The sequence below is a fragment of the Choloepus didactylus genome, chromosome 17 (assembly GCF_015220235.1).
Source record: "Choloepus didactylus isolate mChoDid1 chromosome 17, mChoDid1.pri, whole genome shotgun sequence".
NCBI lineage: Eukaryota > Metazoa > Chordata > Mammalia > Pilosa > Megalonychidae > Choloepus > Choloepus didactylus.
Window position 1 is genome coordinate 26,227,075 of NC_051323.1, and position 18,372 is coordinate 26,245,446.

At 40.1% G+C, this 18,372-nt stretch overlaps 1 long non-coding RNA gene across 1 annotated transcript in view; it reads right to left on the reverse strand.

Moving 5' to 3' along the window:
- The window catches only part of LOC119512362, a 168,630-nt gene extending 150,730 nt beyond the window's left edge, over positions 1 to 17,900 (reverse strand). The window contains exon 1 of the long non-coding RNA XR_005212365.1: positions 17,729 to 17,900. This is a non-coding gene — a long non-coding RNA (uncharacterized LOC119512362). The remainder of the gene's footprint in view (positions 1 to 17,728) is intronic.
- Positions 17,901 to 18,372: the final 472 nt, after the last annotated feature.

The following is an 18,372-nucleotide window of genomic DNA, read 5'->3' on the forward strand; positions in this document are numbered from 1 at the left end:
AGAACAGATAAGCTACTGAGGGTAATTTTAATGTTATGGGAACACTCAGGAATGATTATGGTTTGTAAATTTTCTTGGGTATGGTAGTATGGCAGCCCCTGGTCTGAACAAAACAGGCCTGCAGACCTTGGCGCACAGCAGTCTGCGTGACCTAGGCAGCTAATGTTTAACCTATCATCTTTGTAAGCCAGTAAAGAGAAAAAGGGTAAACTGTAACTTTAAATGGGAAGTAAGCAGGAGGAGAAAAACTCTTGGTGTCACCAAAGAGCAAGAATGTTAATCTAGCCTACCTGCTTCCTGGCCCCCAAGTGTTATCACTCTTGTGGTTATTTACAAAGTCCCATCCTATAATTTCTTCCTTCCTGCACCACCCCTATGTCACAGGATGTTCTCCCACCCTTAGGAATGTTTTTGTCTTAAACCCTTATAACTGGCTTGCTGTCTGCTTTCAATCGTGCTGGCAACTTCCCTGCAAAAGCAGTACCCACCTGGCGAGAACAAAGCTGTTTGATTTCTGCAGATTTCTGCCTCCCTGTGAGTAAGCCCCAAATAAAGTTCACGTTTCAGAAAATGCTCGGTGTCTTCTTTGGTCTTTTGACTGACAATCCCCTCGAGCTGTGACAGGTAGGAACATGTTGGAAGCAATGTAGTTATTTTAGGTTATTTGTTTTTCTTATTCCTTTGTTTTATTTTGTTTGAAATGTTTTTTTTTTAATTTTTTTGATAAATAAAGTTACAAAAATAAAAAAAATAAAACAAGTCATTATAGGAAGATGAAGCCCTATCTGAAGCCTGGGGGAGGTTAACTGTTCTCACAGCAAATCCACACTGAGTGTCCACCCTTTCCACTCAGCACACTTAGGAGCTGCCCAAATGAGGCATTGGCTCCCCTGCTTGTTCCCCTCATCTGGGGCATTATTATGATTGCTTGGAAATGGGCTTTGATGGACAAGAGAATATTTGTGCATTGCTGGGAGAGGCTGTGAAGGGTGAGTCAGGAGAAGACTGGGAAGGAGATGAAGGGACAGAGGGATGAGATGTTTGCAGCCCAGGAGACAAACCAGGATGACTGCGTAATGTGGAGGAGGGAAGTCTGGGAAAGGGTGAATGACTAGGGTCTTATCTAAAAATCCTTTAATATAAAAATAACAGGGGAAGACTTATTTGGTCTTGTTTAGTTATCTAACACAAGTTCACATTGTGAAGTAGGCAGGCAGCATCTACCCACATTTCCTCATCTTACAGGTAGGCACAAATATCCTTCTGTACTCTTTCATCCAAGCACTCTTCTCCTTGAAAACCCTTTGTCTTCTTCAACTTAATGTACCCAAAGTAGGAACAAAGCATTTTAGAGCCAGAATATGTGTAGGAGGGTAGGGTTAGAAACAGGAAGATGATGTTGGAGGCTTTTACAGTTGTCCCAGTAATAGAAGATGGTGGCGTGGACCAGGGTGTTACAGAGGAGGTGGTGAGAAGTCGGTGGGTTGTGGATAACATTTGAAGGTAGGAGAAAGGGTGTTACATCGCTGCCTTGCCTAGAGACGTCACTCAGCTCTCACATTTCCCTTCAGTATTCCCTATCTCTGCAGTATGTAGTCTTCTTTAGCTAGAGGACTCAGTTTCTAAGAGAACAAGATAAGTTGGAGTATGGGCAGATAAAGGCAAATCCATCCTTGATCCTGGAAACACCATTCAAAGGGAATGTTCTACTGATGAAGATTAGTCAGCAATATCAAATGAAGTTTGGTCCAGGTCAACATTCCACCCTTTCCAAGAAGTCTTACACATCGCAGAGTGGTGTCTCTCTCCTATGAACACAAGGGCAATCTCATCTAATGATAATATACCTGGCCTGAGTACATTTACAACTGTTTCACACCATCTGGGGAAGTCTCCCCTTACCCCCAGACTAGGTTAGGTTCCCTGTCCTATGTTCCTAGAGCAACTTCCCTATCATAATTTTCATTAAATTTTATTGTAAATACTTGTTTAATTATCTATCTTGCTAGACTGAAAAGTTTTATGAAGAAAGGACAATGGACATGCAAAGACCTAATTACTATATAGTATGATAAGTAACATGGAGCTCCTAGGAGGACTGTCTAACTCCACCTGGGTGAGGGAAAATTTAAATGGGTCCCATTTGATCTGGGTTTTGAAAAAAAGAAAACAAGTATATTTCTAGGAACAAAATGGGAACGCTTATTAAAGGAAAAGGCTGATGGCTGGTGCCTCCAAAGCTGAATAAGCTTCCTTCCTGCTCTGTGGCTGAGGACTCTAAATCACTCACCCTGCCCAAGCACCAGCAGCCTGCCTCAGGAAATGGAGAAACTGGTCCTGGGAGCCAGCTTGCTTAATTCAAAAGTGGCCTCTGCAACAAGAGACACACAGTGTGATGCCAAGTTGCATTTTATACACCCCTGGAGCTCACCTACCTGGGCCATCACATACAGACTGGAATGTCATCTACGTGAATGATGCCCCTTGGATTTGGGAAGTGCTCAGTCTTCCCTCTCACACACAGCAGCCCTAACATCTCATTTTGGTCAATGTATAAAATCAATTTTTGCCACAAGTGAAGGAACACCAAAGGTCATCTGACATGGAATAAAGTGAGATACAACTTGCTATGAGAAAGAGAGGGCTGGGGCCACACGAAGACCACTTGTTTAATGAAACATGGGATAATTCGGTACTTTTCTGCATCATTTTTCTGTAAATCTACAAATTCTAGTGATAGATAGATAGATAGATAGATAGATAGATAGATAGATAGATATAGGAGGGGCAAAAAACTTGAATAGACATTTCTCCAAAGAAAATATACAAATGCCCAATAAGCACATGAAAAGACTTTCTATGTCATTAGCTACTAGGGAAATGCAAATCAAACTCAATAAGATACCAATTCCTACCCACTAGGATGGATATAATTTTTAAAAAAATGAAAATAACAAGATTTGGTGAGGCTATGGAGATCTTGGAACCCTCAAATATTGCTGGTAGGAATGTAAAATGGTGCACCACTATGGAAAACTCTTTGGTGGTTCCTCAAGAAGTTAAAGATAGAATAACCATATGACCCAGCAGTTCCACTTCTAAATATATATTTAAAAGAATTAAAAGTAGGAGATCAAGCACAAACTTGTATCTGAATGTTCATAGCATCACTATTCAAAATAGACAAAAAGTGGAACAGCCCAAATGCCCATAAATGGATGAATAAAATGTGGTATATACATGCAGTGGAATATTATTCAGTCATAAAAAGGAAGGGAACACTGGTAGGCGCTATGACATGGATGATCCTTGAAAACATCATGCTAAGTGAAAGAAGCCAGATGCAAAAGGCCACATATTATATGATTTGCTTTATAGGAAACATCCAGAATAGGCAAATTCATAGAGACTAAAAGTAGATCAGAGGTTATCAGGGCCTACTGACTGCTAATGTCACACATTTTCATCACTTTTGAGGTGATGAAAATGTTCTGAAACTGAATAGTGGTGATGGTTGCACAATATTGTGAATGTATTAAATGCCATTGAATGGTATACTTTAAAGTGGTTAAAATGGTAAATTTTATGTGTATTTTACCACAATCAAAATGTGACCAGAAAAAAAAGAATATAATAAACCCAGCCATGCACTGAAGAGCAGCCAAGAGAAGGTTATCCCGTGAGCATCAATCTACCAGAGCAAGAATCGTGAAAAAGCTATTACCATAAACAGTTGGAGAAACAGGAAATTTTTAAGCTGGAGAGAGTACGGTGGTCATATTTGTATTTTAGAAAGGTAATGGAGAGCTGCATGCATTAGGGGAACAGAGGACAGATACAGGGAGATTGTTTAGTAGGTCAGTGAAAAAATACTAGTGAGATACGATGAGGCATCTCCTGGGTAATGGGAATGAAGAGGAGGAGATGAATTCAGAAACTCTTTAGGAGGTAGAGTCATCAAGACCTGGATGACTAATTGCATGTAGGGGGTGAAAAGTACGAAGAGGGGAGGATGACTCCTGAGTTTCTGGCTTGGGAAAGTGGTTAGATGGTGGTTGGAAGAAGAGAGAGAGCAAGTGTGTGTGTGTGTGAGTGGCTGGGAAAAGAGTTCAGTCTTGTAACTGCTGAAGTGACTATGGTGTCCACCAAGTAGCTAGATATATTGTCTACAACTCAAGAGAAAATTGTGGGCTGGAGAGAGTAATTTGATTGTCATCAGAGTTCAAATGGTAAGTGGGAGTGGATGAGGTAGCCCAAGGAGATCATGTTAGAGAGAGGAGAAGGCTGAGGATACAAACTTGGGGAGCATCAACATAAGAGGGATTGTCAGAAGCAGTTGCCCATGAAGAAGTCAAGCCACCAAAACTCCAAACTCTAAACAGCACCTGGGATCCTTAGATGTTCTAGCTCAGTTGGAATTGCATTTGGCTGCATATAACAGAAACATGATGATGGTGAATTAATAAATTTCTTATCCAGAGAAAGGCAGGCTAGGGCTGGTGCTTACTGAAGCAATCAAAACCCATGCTCCTTTCATCTCCTTTTGTCCCCATGATGGTCATGATACAGCTGCTTTACCTCCAGGCAACAGACCCTCCTTCCAAGCAGGAAGAAGGATGAAGAGCAAAAGGCATTTGCCAAATCTCTTCCGACAATAGCTTTCCAACCAGTAGTCTGACAATTACAACTCATTGGCCAGTATTGAGGATATAATTATCTGGGGAAGAGGAATATTTTTTAAAAATTTCTGTTTTGAAATAATTTCAAACTTACAGAAAATTTGCAAAAATAGCACAAAGAATTCCTGTATACTCTTCACGCCAAATCTTCAAATATTACATTTATCACATTTACTTTATCGTTTTCTTTCTCAGGCACACAAGATCCCAATTTACTTCTAAATACTTGAGTGTGTGCTTCTTAAAAATAAGGACCTTCTCTTACATAACCACAGCACGATTATAACCAAAAATTAACATTAATATAATGCAGTTATTTAATCTTACAGACCTTTTTCAAATTTTACCAACCATCCCATTAATGTTCTTTATGGCAAACAAAAATTTTTTTTGGGTCCAGTATCACATGTTGCATTTTTTGTTTTGTTGCTTTAGTTTTCTTTTATCTAGAACACTTCCTCAATCTGTCTTTGTCTTTCATGACACTGACATTTTTGAAGAGTCCATGTCAGTTATTTTGTAGACCATCTCTCATTTGGGTTTGTCTGATGTTTCCTCATATTCTTCTCAATGCATCATATCAGTAGACACATGATTTCAATTTGTCCCATAACTAGCTTTGTTAACTTCATCACTTGGTTAAGGTGGCTGTCAGATTCCTCTACTGGAAAGATACCTTTGAAATTAATAAGAATCCTATGAGGAGATGCTTTGAGACTATATAAATACCACGTCTCTCATCAAGCTTTCACCTCCTAGTTTAAGCATCCATTGATGATTCTTACCTCAAACAATTAATAATACGGTGATTGCTAAATGGTGCTTTTCTAAATCTCTCGTTTGCTCTATATTTATTAGTTTGCCTTCTGCCTCAAGGAAGAACTTCTCCTTCTCCTCCCTTTATTTATTTCAGTATGCACTCATAGGTTCCTATTTTATTCAGTGGATTAAGATCCATTATTATCATTATTTATTTTGATTCTCAAATTGTCCCAAACTTGGCTGGTAGGACCCCTTCAAGCCTGGCTCCTATGTCCCCTTCATTCTTTGAGCACTTTCTTATTTGAGATGAGTATTTTTAAACAAGGCACACTGTCACCTTGATAAGATGAGGTTTCTGTTAGGAAGAAACACCAGGAAAAATGAAGACTGGGGGGGGGGTGGGAGGACAGCCAGATGTGCCTCCACACCAAGCTCCTCACCAGCCAAGAACTGGTGGTGTGAATACAGGCTGGTTGACTGCTTGCTTTCTTCTGACAAAACAACCTTGTCCCTATGTACCTAAAAAGGCCTTGAAGCCATTTAATTCCAACATACTATGCAAAATACCAGAAATGGATTGGCTTTTATAAAGGGGATTTATTGAGATACAAGTTTACAGTTCTTAAGGCCATAGAAGTGTCCAAACTAAGGCATCAACAAGAGGATACCTTCATTGAGGAAAGGCCGATGGCATCCAGAACACCTCTGTCAGCTGGGAAGGCATGTGGCTGCGGCATATGCTTGCCCTTTGCTCTTGGTTTCTGGTTTCAAAGTGGCTTTCTCCAAAATGTCTCTGGACTTCTGTCTTTGCTCCTCTCTCTCAGCTCCTGTGAATCCTTGCTTCTTTATCCCAGGGCATTTCTCTCTAACCATCTAGGGGTCCTCTCTTAGCTTCTCTGGGACAAACTCTGGGCTTCGTCTCTTAGTTTAGCATCTCTAGACGTCCTTCTGTCTGCATCTCCAAGTGTCTCCAAGTGTCAGCATCTGTATCGGCTTTTAGCTTCTCTCCAAATGTCTCTCTCACCTTCTCTTGGGGTGTTTTGTCCTCTCTACTCTCTGTATAAGCTCTCTTTACAGGACTCCAATGAACTAATCAAGACCCACCCTGAATGGGAGGGGCCACACCTCCATGGAGATCATCTAATGTTTTGACCTAATCAAAAGACTAATAAATCTGCCCCACAAGACTGCATTCAAGAACATGACTTTTCTGGGGGACATGATATATACAAACTGGCACACATGCCTCTCCTCCCTATAGACCTTAGTGACCATCCAAAATGAGTGCTCCTAGGGGCAAGTCACCTGGGTTGCACAACTTCCGGTGGTGCCATTCACATTAAAGACTATGAATGACATCTGCTGAAGCAGGGATCGGCAAACTTTTTCTTAAAGGGCGAGATAGTACGTATTTTCAGCTTTGCAGGCTATTTAGTCTCTGTTGCAAACTACTCAAGTGTGCTGTTGTAATGTGAAAGCAACCACAGACAATATGTAAATGAATGGGCATTGCTATGTTCCAATAAAACTTTATTTATGGACACTGAAATTTGAATTTCATCATTTTCATGTCATGAAATATTCATTCTTATTTTGACTTTTTTCCCAACCATTTAAAAATGTAAAAACTATTCTAGCTCATGGGCCGTACAAAATAGAGTTGTCATATGCAGTGGCCCTGCCTCCAGCCAGGTCCCTGCTCCTTTACCTTCATCTCCAACCTGCCATCCTGGTCTGGGCTGCCACCTTCCTTCCCAGGTCTTTCCTTTGTGCCCTAGAATCTCTATGCAATTGTAAACAAACCCTTTTTCAGTTTTAACCTCCTTGCTTGCCTTAATTGAAATATGAATGCATTCCCTAATGCATTCATATTTCTTCCTTCTAGAAAGGATGCTACTCCTTGTCCCATACTCTACAGCCCACGGGCATGGGAAACGGTGTGAGCATTCTCCACATTCCACAATACTGTGTCTCAATCTTTACTATTCCACCCTCCTGCCTCCTTTGAGGCTCTTATCATCAGCTCTGTGAATAACAATAGCTAACACCATTGAGCAATATGTGCCAGGTGTTGTGCTAAATACAGGATATTTATTAACTCATTCAATCCTCAAAACCAATAGGAGATAGGTACTATTATCCCCATTTGGCAGATGAGGAAACTGATGCACAGAGAGTTTAAGGTCACATAGCTAGTAAATGGCTGAGCAGGGATTCTAACCCAAGCTGTCTAACAGCCGAGTCCATGCTCATTACCAAGGTGGATACTGCTTTTTCTTGATTGTCACATATCATGTGGGTAACCATCCCACATCCTAGCCTCTGAATTCCATTATCCCCAATGAGTTAGAAACACTTGACACATGCAACCTGGGTTCTTTGAAGAATACTTGATAGAGAAAGTATTTATCAAGGTGTAGAGCAGTGTTTTGTGTGTGTTTTCCCCCCCAATATTGTCCCCCTAAGGAAAAAAAATTAAATTTTCCCTAATGAATAAGGTTTTGTCGAGTAGGCTTGAGCTTTGGAGGGCCACAAGCCACTATAATATCTAAGATTTTCTGCTTCCCCAAGAAACAATTTCCATGCTTTGGGGGTGATATCAACCCTCTTGAGAATTCATATTACAGGGAACCCACAAAGCATAGTGCAGTATTCTAGGGCTAGTAACTGAAGGAGGGAGTGGGAACTAGAAGTTGGAGACAGAGAGCTCAATGGAAAAGGCCATCTGACAGCTGTGACCTTCTGTCTGGGGATGGGAATCAGCCAGGACTGACTGAATGACAACCAGCACACCCTACCTGATCCTTTCTTCACACTAAATTGAGAGTCATCCAAGTGGAAATATGGCTGCCACCGGGACAGGAAACTGGGTGGCTGGAGGTGGACAAGAGGAAGACCTGTTCAGTGTCTGAATATCGTATGATATGCATGTATCCTGTCATTTAAAAATAAATGCTAATTTAAAAAAATTGATTAAAATGCAAATATGGTCATTCTTTCCCTGGCACAAAACACTTCAGTAGTCTGTCTGCCACCAAGTTAAAATCCACATTGGGTCCCATATCACACAAGACCCCACCTTCAGTCTCATCTCTACCATTCTCACCTCAAACCCTGTCCAGACATGTGCATTACTGAAAAGTGAATGCATTCTTCCTTTGCTGCCAGGTTGTTTATAATGGCTTTTTTGTATCAGGCCACTGTTGTTTATACCCGCTAGAATGCCAAGTCTTTCCTTCATCTCTTCCTTTCTTCCTGGTGAATTCTTTATTCTTCAAGATCCAGTTAAAATAAGCTTTCCTGACTCCCGTGAGAATAGCTGACAACCTTCTCCTCCATGCTACCACTGAATAGCGTGGCCATTGAGAGTTCAGACTCTGCTGCCAGGCTGTATGGGTTGGGATCTGGATTTGCTACTTACCAGTTGGTGGCCTTGAAAAAATTAATTAACCTCTGTGCTTCAGTTTCCTTACTTGTGAAATGGATATTCAAATAGTGCCTACCTGAGAAGGATAGTATTAATTCATCAAGTATTTATGGATCATCTGCTACCAATCAAAAGAGACAAAAAGTCCTGCCCCTTTTGGAACTTAGACTCCAGTGTAAGGGTTGTCAAACTATGGCCTACGTGCCAATCTGGCCCGCCACCTGTTTGTATATAAAGTTTTATTGGAATATAGCCACATCCATTTGTTCATATATTGTCTATGGCTGCTTTCCTGCTACAAAGTTGAGCTGAGTGGTGGTGACATAGACCCTATGGCCTTGAGGGCCAAAAATATTTTCTATCTGGCTCTTTAAGGAAAGTTTGCTGATCTCTGCTCTAGTGAGATTAAGTGAATTCATACACAGAAAGTGTTAAAAATACTGCCTGGAATGAGAACACTTTCAAATTGATTGTGGTGGTGAATGTATAACTCTATGATTAACCAAGAGCCACTGACTGTACACTTTGAATGGATTGTATGGTGTGTTAATAAAAAAGCTAAACAAAACAAAACAAAACAAAAAACATTGCCTGGCATTTGGTATGCACTCAATAATGCCAGCTATTACTAACATCATTGCATACTTTTACTATAACAACAGAGGTACTCAGTCAAATTTTTGCTGAATAAACAGAGAGGTAAAGAGGAAGCAGAAGTTGGGGTCAAGGAAGCCACAGGAGAAAGAGTTTCAAGAAAGTAGAAGTGGTCAGCTATGTGAAGTGACAAATTAAGGACTGAAGAAAGACAGTCAGATTTAAGCTGACCAAGCGACCTGACCAAGTAGTAGCTTGCATGAAACCGTGAGGACAGAAACTTGGCTGTGGTGGGCTCAGAAGGGAATGGAAATGAGGAAGAAGAGATAAGAACATAGAGATTCTACGGCTATGCCACAGCAAGGATTGAGATTAAAAAAGAACACATTTGGTTTGCTACCTGGATTTTTAAATCTGCTCACCAAAAATAGTAGGTTTATTTAAATATTAAGGTGTCTGTTCGATATGCCACTTATCTTTGAGCTGTTTGGTGTTGGGTAAAACTTCAGTGGTTAAAATGTAATTCCAAAACTAGCAGGCAGATCCTGCAGGTAGAGGGTCTAAGTCCAGAACCCATTAAAAGATTTATGATGGTAAACCAGATAATGATGCTGAGTAATGCTTCTTTGTTTCCTTTATGATCTTAATCATTGTGTGATCTTAACTAGTTTGAAATGAGAATTTCAATGCAGAAAGCAGTGCAAATTTTCCTATAGAATGTTAATTGTAATCACAAAACAAAAACAACAAAATAAACAAGCATTTTATTTTTGTTCATTCTATAAACATTTACTGAGAATCTTGTTGATGTAGATATGTGGATATAGATCTTAGCTGATTTGTTAACTTCCCCATCTTTACCACCCTTGGAGGGGATTGCAATTTAGTTGGTAGAGAAAGTTAGTTGAGCAAATAGGTTCAATATTCATTATAGATGCTAAGATAGAAGTTTTTTAAGGGGGCCACAAAAGAGTATTTTTAGACCGATCCTATTTTTATTAAAAATATATACTAATTTAATAATTTACTTATATATATATAAAGAAAAAGCCTATAATGATACCTACTTAAAATATAAACAGGAATTATATCTGGGTGGTGGAATTACTGGGAAATTTCTTTTCTTCTCTATACTTTTTGCACTTTAAATGTTTTTACAATGAACAGGGTTTACTTATTTTTTTAATAGATATGAAATTTACACAACATAAAAGTAACCATTTTAAAATTCAGTGGCATTTAGTACATTCGTAGCATTGTGCACCCACCACCTCTATCTAGTTCCGAAACATTTTCAACATGCTGACAAAAATCCTCAGTCTGCCTTTGTCTTTCATAACGCTGATATTTTTTAAGAGTCCAGGCCAGTTACTTTGTAGAACATCTCCTGGCAACCATCCAGGTAGTTTCTATCTCTGTGGATTTACCTATTCTGGATATGTCATATATGTGGACTTATACAGTATGTGACCTTTTGTATGTAGCTTCTTTCACTTTGCTTAATGTCTTTGAGGTGCATCCATGCTCTAGCATGTATCATTTCTTTATACAGCAGAATAATATTCCATCATATGTATAGACCACAGTGTGTTTATTCATTCATCCACTGATGGACATTTGGTTTCCTTCCATCTTTCATCTCTTGTGAATAGTGCTGCTATGAATATTGGTGCACAAATATCTGTTTGATTTCCTGCTTTTAATTCTTTTGGGTATATATATAGGAGTAGAATTGGTAACATGGTAGTTCTATACTTAACTTTATTAGGACTGCCAAACTGTTTTCCACAAAGGCTACACTATTCTACATTTCGACCAACAACATACAAAGTTTCCAATTTCTCCGCATCCTTGCCCACAATTTTGGTTTTCCTTTTTTTATTATTATTATTGCCATCCTAGTGGGTATAAAATGGTATCTCAGTATGATTTTGAATTAAATTTCCCTAATGACTAATGATGTTAAGCATCTTTTCATGTGCTTGTTGGCCATTTGTATATCTTCTTTAGGGAAATGTCTATTCAAGCCCTTTGCCCATTTTTAAATTAGGCTGTTTGTTTTCTTGTTGTTGGGTTTGTAAGAGTTCTTGATCTATTCTGGAGACTAAACCTTTATTAGATATATGATATGCAAATATTTTCTCCCATTCCATAGGTTTTCTCTTCACTTTCTTGATGCCTCTTAATACACAAAAGTTTTAAGTTTTGATGAAATCCAAACATATCTATTTTTTTTTTCTATTGCTATGTTTTGGTGTCATAGGTAAGAATCCATTGCCAAATCCAAGGTCATGAAGATTTATGCTCATGTTCTCTTCTAAGAGTTTTACAGTTTTAGCACTTATACTTAGGTCATTTATCCATTTTGAGTTAATTTATATAAATGGTCCAGGTTATTCTTTTGCATGTGGATATCCAATTTTCCCAATATCATTTGTTGAAGAGACTACTTAGAATGCCCCATTGAATGAATGGTCTTGACACCTCTGTAGAAAGCTCAGTTGGCAGTAGATGTCTGGGAACAGGGATTACTTTTATAATTACAAATAACAGAATGAAAGCACTGAATTTTAACTATAACATTTACAAGCATACAGCATTTGTGCTTGTAAGCATAAAGAAGCTATAAGTTTTTATGTTTTTGTGGATTGCCTAAGGTTTAGATGTTACATGAATAGCACCAAAAATTTCTCAGAATAAAAAAGTCAGCAGATGACCATTTATCTTTACTCAAAGATATGTCTAGAAGTCAACATATCTTCTATAAGATAGACCAAGCTCTTCACCTTTCTGTCTATACCCTATATTGCAAAATAAGGAAAGAACTGAAACTGTGGAACTGTACCCCATAACAATTTTTGAAATTATTTATATAACTGCCTGTTGAGCTGTACATCGAAAGTTGACACCTTTCTGTATGTATGTTGTATTTCACAATAATGGAAACAGCTGAAGTTATGGAACTGTGACCCATGACATCCTTTGAAGTTTGCTCTCTATACTTCTTGAATTGTACTTTGAAAGTTACCACTGTTATGTATAAATGTTAAAGTTCACAATAAAAAAATGCATTAAAAAAAAAAAAGACCAACCAAGGGATCTCCTGTTGGAACACTGGGATTTACTTCAAACAATGCAGAGGCAGGGAATGCTGTACATACAGAGACTGAATGTGGTGTGAATCACTTAGTTTGGCTGCAGGTAACAAGTCAGTGGACTAACAGTGACCTAAATTATAAAGATTCACTATTTCACATAATATGAAGTCCAGAAGTAGGTGGGTTTCAAAGATGTTTAATTCAGCAGTTCAACAATTTCAGGATTCTGAGTTAGCTTTTCTTTGCCTTTCTTGGCTTTTCCCCAACGGTATCTCAGGATATCACTTCCTCATGCAAGAACTTCTATAGGCAGGAAGGAGGGGCATTTCCCCTAACCCATCTCTCTTTTTTTCAGGAATTAAAATATTTCCCAGAAACTCCCTATACTTCATTGGCCACATTGTGACACTCAACGTAAAGAAAAATGTATGGGGAGAAAACAACTTTGTGGAAAGAGAAAACATGGCTACTCCGCACCAAATATTGGCCCAGAAGAAGGAGATTGCCATTATTCCCTTAGACTAGCAGTGTCTACTAGAATTTAATGTGAACTGCAAATATAAGCCATACACACACACACACACACACACACCCCTACACACATATACATATGCACACATGCACATTATACATACCCACCTATATATATATATATACACACACAAACATATATTATGCTCACACACACACATACACACATGTATATCCTTGAGTTCATTTTTGGAAAGCTAAAAGCAAGTTTTCATATTCTTCACGAATGAGCTACAACATTGATAAGCAACACTGCCTCCAAGCAGCATAATTAGAAATAAGTGCCAAGGGTGCATCCAGTATTATTTCAACAAAGGCACCTTGTTTATAGAATTTGGACTTTGAGTTCCTGAGTTTTGGTTCCGGATGTGACCCTATCTGTATAGTCTTGGTTGAGTCACTACTTATCTGGGTCCCAGTTGCCTCATCTTTAAAACAGCTGGTGCTTCAATGTTCCTTTGAACTCTAGCATACTATGATTTAATATTACTGTTCAAATGGGGGAAGTTCCCAGTCGCTTATCTGACACTATCAAGTCCAAGAGCTTGGAGCAGCTGACAAAGGAGAAGAGAAGTCATTCAGAAGGGCACTTTCTCTGATGGAGGGAATGAAGGAAGGCAAGCTGTGGTAGCTTGTCATTCATTTACGTATTACAGGGCACCCACTATGTGCCATAATGACTTTAGATTGAATAAGAAAGAATAAGATATGGTCCCTGCCCTTGTCAAGCTTACAAGTTAATGAGCTTACAAGTTAGTGGGAAGGGAATAAAGAAAAGTAAATAAGCAATTACAAAAAGGTGTGGAAAGAGCTACAATAGAGGAAGGAAAGGATGTACATGGGAGGAACACCTAGCCTATACTGAGGGGAGGTGAGAGAAGTCTTCCTGGAGAAAGTGATATCCAAATGAGGGCTAGAGTGGGAGGTATTGGCTTCTCCTGGTTTAATGGGAAAATGTCTGGCCTATAGGGTATCTCATCCTACACTTCATTGACTTTTCTTTTCTTCTCTGACTTGTTTTCCTATTTCTTTCTCCAAAGCATTTGCCCCAACTGCCTGTAAAGCCTAAGATCTGGTGGGAAGACAACAGGGAAAGTGTTGCAGCAAACTGTGGATTTCTATTTCAGAAACTTCTACCACTTCCATCACTTTTACTACCTTCACCACTGTCATTTTCATAACCACCACCATTTTCATAACCACCACCACCACCACCACCACCACCATTACTACCACTATCACCTCCACCACCATCACTACCATCACTTCTACCACCTCCATCAGCAGTGCCATCACTAATAGCTCCATCATCACCATCTCCACCATCGCCATCATGAGCCTCTGCCACCAGCAAAGAAGAATGCAAATGAGCCTTGTTTTAATTATCCCAAAACTATGAATAAAAATCTTAATGTAATGAACAAATTATTTGTTTTTCTAAATTATTCAATCTAGAGCAACCTTAAATAGTTAAGTTTCCCTAGAGTTTTTTTTTTAATGTACTTTGATTTACAAACATTTTAATTACCCAAATCTCTTCAGGAACATATCTATTTTAAGAAGTAAGGCATAACAGAAACAGGGTTTTCATGCTGAGAAAGAAAGGCAAACATAATGAAAAGTTCATATGGGCTCTTTCTTTATTCACTAAATTAATTAAGAAGAGTTTTATTGCATGCACAAATCTACCAAACATTAAGCAATTTTAGCTATTTGGCCATAAATCAGTGTAAAAGTGGAAGCTAATTCTTTCAAAGTATTCCTATATATAAATATTACTCATATATACAAATATATGTTATTTATATATGTGATAAATACATATTGTTATTATGAATATCTTCCTCTAAATTGTGAAATTCAGCTAGGGATTGAAGTATATTGTAAAAATGGACCCAAATTCCTCTCATTCCATTTGCATATACTGTGTGATGTGACTTTGACACTCTCCTCATCCTGAAGGAGATTCTCTTTAGAGTAAGAAGAGAGTCAAAGATGTGAATTAAGATGGTAAAGGTGGATACTAAGGCTGAAAAGAGGGGAGGGTAAAACTCATAAAGAGTTGACTGACTTCCCAGGAAAAGTTTGCTCTTTTAAATCAGAATCTACATGAAACTCCCTGGCACTGACCCTATATATTCCTATGTTAAATTGCAAACTCACATTCTAAAATTCCCCTTACATTCCCTTCATTAGTTCCTCTTCTTTTTTGCTATCTAAAGTATGATTTTCTATTTTTGGTAGTCAGAATATTTTTGGCTGTGACAGAAGCCAAACTCAAACTAGCTCAAGCAAACAAACAAACAAAAAGAATTTATTGGCTTTTACATCTTAAAAGTCCAGATCATTCTGAGGCTTCAGGCAAGGTTAAATCCAGTTGCTCAAATGATGTCCTTAGGGAACTGCTCTCCCTTACCATCTGTAGGTTCTGCCTTCTTCTGCATTGGCCTCTCCTATCCCTCCTTCTACCCTGATTTACTTATCTGATGGCAACTGTCTATTGTGCCTTTCTATCTTGAGGACCCCAAACCCTCCTCCTCCCTACCTGTTACCATTATCTTGTTATAGGCACCAGGATCCACCCAATTTTTCCAAGTCAAAACCTGGAAGTTATCCTAGACCTCTCCATTAGCCCCCATATCTATTAGATCATAAATCCAAGCCATTTCTACCTACATTTAAGTCTTTGAAATTGGTCACTTCTCTCCATGGGTGCTTTGCCATGTATTTATATTCCTGTTACAGAAGAAGAGAATTTCTTTCTAACCATGCCTGGTGATACATATATATTCCTGATTCTAGCATGCCCTGATTAAAATTTAAGTTGATTCACAAACATGGGGTACAAACATGATTCTACTTTGTAATTTTTCCAGTTATCACTTCAAATTCTGGCTGCCTTGTTGGCCTGGAGCCTAGTCATCTGGGGTTGGGTTTCCTAGACACAGAGCCTGAGTCAGGGATGTGTTAGTTATTAGTTTAGGAGTCCCATCAGTCCCTCCTGCCACTGGGCTGTAGCTGGGCCCACTCTAATCTACCTTGCCTGGTCTACCTAACTTTCATAGAGAGTTCTGGGGAAGGGGATTGGGGCTTTGTGTCTTTCCTCCCAAGAGGCCCACAGCTCCTCATACAAATTGCTTTACTTCTTTCCCAGTGACAATCTACCTACCTGAGGGTCTCAGAGCAGGGTATTGATCCAGTCACAAAAGATTCTTTTACGCCAAGGGTCAAAACCTCAAATGTCTACAGGAGCCACTAGTCTGACAGACAGGGTAGCACTCACTCAGCAACAATCAATTGTTACCAAGCAGGAGTTCAGAGCTCACAGTCATCAGACCTTTAAATGCTTTTAGGAGGAGCCAAAAATCTTGATTTTTATGTGAAATACTCAGATTTTAAACTGTTAAGAGTTTTTGTTTTTTTTTAAGTAGCAGGCAAAACAAACCTTGTCTGGGGCCCTACCTGGCCAGAAGCTATCGTTTGTGAATTTGGTTTTATGCCCTAATCCTAGAACAATGGATGCCCACTTGTCCTATATTTGCATAACTATGAGGGCTCCTGCAATGAACTTGAGTTGGGCAAAGAGAAACTGTGAACCTGCCACAAAAGGTTCCATGACTTCAAGATAAAGTCTAACCTCCTTGAGCCCCGCCTGCTTGGCCTCTCTGACCTGAGTCCTTCCCTTCCTCAGGGCCTTTCTGTTAAGGTCCCCACCCACCAATGCTGCTTCAGCCCTCAGGTCCTTCAAATATTCCCTGGGCTTCCGGTTCTCCAGCCACTTTCCCAGTCATCCTTCAAGCTTCAGCTCAAACATCCCTTCCTCTGGGCAGCCTTGCTTTCCCTGATCTCTCTTACAGATTTAATTGCTTTCTCGACTGCTTACACCATTTAGCAGTTACCCTGTTGTCCTAATGTTTTCTTTACATGCCTGTTGCCCCAGTTGCCTGAGCCCCTAAAGGGCTCCATTCACCTCTGTACCCTCGTGGCCTCAGAGAACCTGCCGCTTTAAACGGAAATTGAAGGAATGGACATCCAATTTGAAAAAGAATATTCTTGACCACTGCTTTTCACACTCCAGAAATCCATTTGTGAAGAACTGGAAATTCTATTTTAAGAAATTAAGTTGAAATTTGGTGTTTAGGAGAAAAACAATTCTTCTGCACACTTTAATTTTTAAAATGACCATATATTTGCGAAATACTATTGGAAAGAATAAGTTTTCAAACTTAGCGCTTCTAAGAAAAGTTCCAGAACTTAGAGAACGGCTAAACTGACCAGAGTCGCACTTGCCTTTCCATCGAACCTCAAATGCCCCGGGGCTCCCTTAAAGTCAGAGATGCAGGCTGCCTCAGGAGGAAGAGGGAACCAGCCTCCTGCGGAGGAAACATTTTCCACAGAAGCAGAGGCCTGCGGCGGAGAGCGAGGAGCCACAGTCTAAAGACCCTTTGTAGAATCTACTTTTAAATTGACGGAGGCTTGTCCAGTCGTAAACAAACTCCAGAGGCAAACCCTGAGCGATTACATTTTCTCGAAAAGATTTTTTTCCCAGCCCTGTCAATCATTTCTTGCTTTCTTTCCCTCCCTCCCGCGCGCGCGCACACTGCTTGCGGACCACTGCACTGACATTTCGCTCCTACCTGATGTGGAGCACCTCAAAGCAGCAAGGTTGGCGTTTCATTCATAATACATGAACTCAAGGGAGGCGGGGACAAGAGCCTTTCATCTCGGCTGTTTAAAATCCCTGACTTGCTGCTGAAAGGGAAAATGACCTGGGAGTGAGCGGCACCCGAGTCCAAGTATTGCGCGATAACGGTACAACCCAGCACGTCAGCGGCGCGCCTACCGGCTATTTATACCGCGCAGATTATGCAATCGCGCTCCAGCCATTCATGCCCAGACCCGGACGACGCACGCCATGGGGTGGGGGTGGGAGGGGGTGCCTCTTTCCCGGGCGGCGGGTGAGCTTCTAAGTTTGCATCATGCCCTTAGTTACGAGAGCTTGGGTTTCCATTTCTGCTAGCGGGTCTTGAGGAGACAGATGGGCTACAAACTCACTTGGCACAAACTGGCACACCCGGCTGCTTATTTAAACATCCATAATAAAGGCACCACAGCGCCCGCGGCGCTGCCAAGCAGGGCAGGGTTCGGGGCAGACCGGAAGGAACTGATAAACCCAGCACTAATAATGCCTCCTCCCTCCCGGGTCGGAAGTATCCTAGGAGCGCCGGCCACTGAGAAATACCAAAGGGCAGAAAAGGGGTGAAGTGAGGACAGGCCGGAG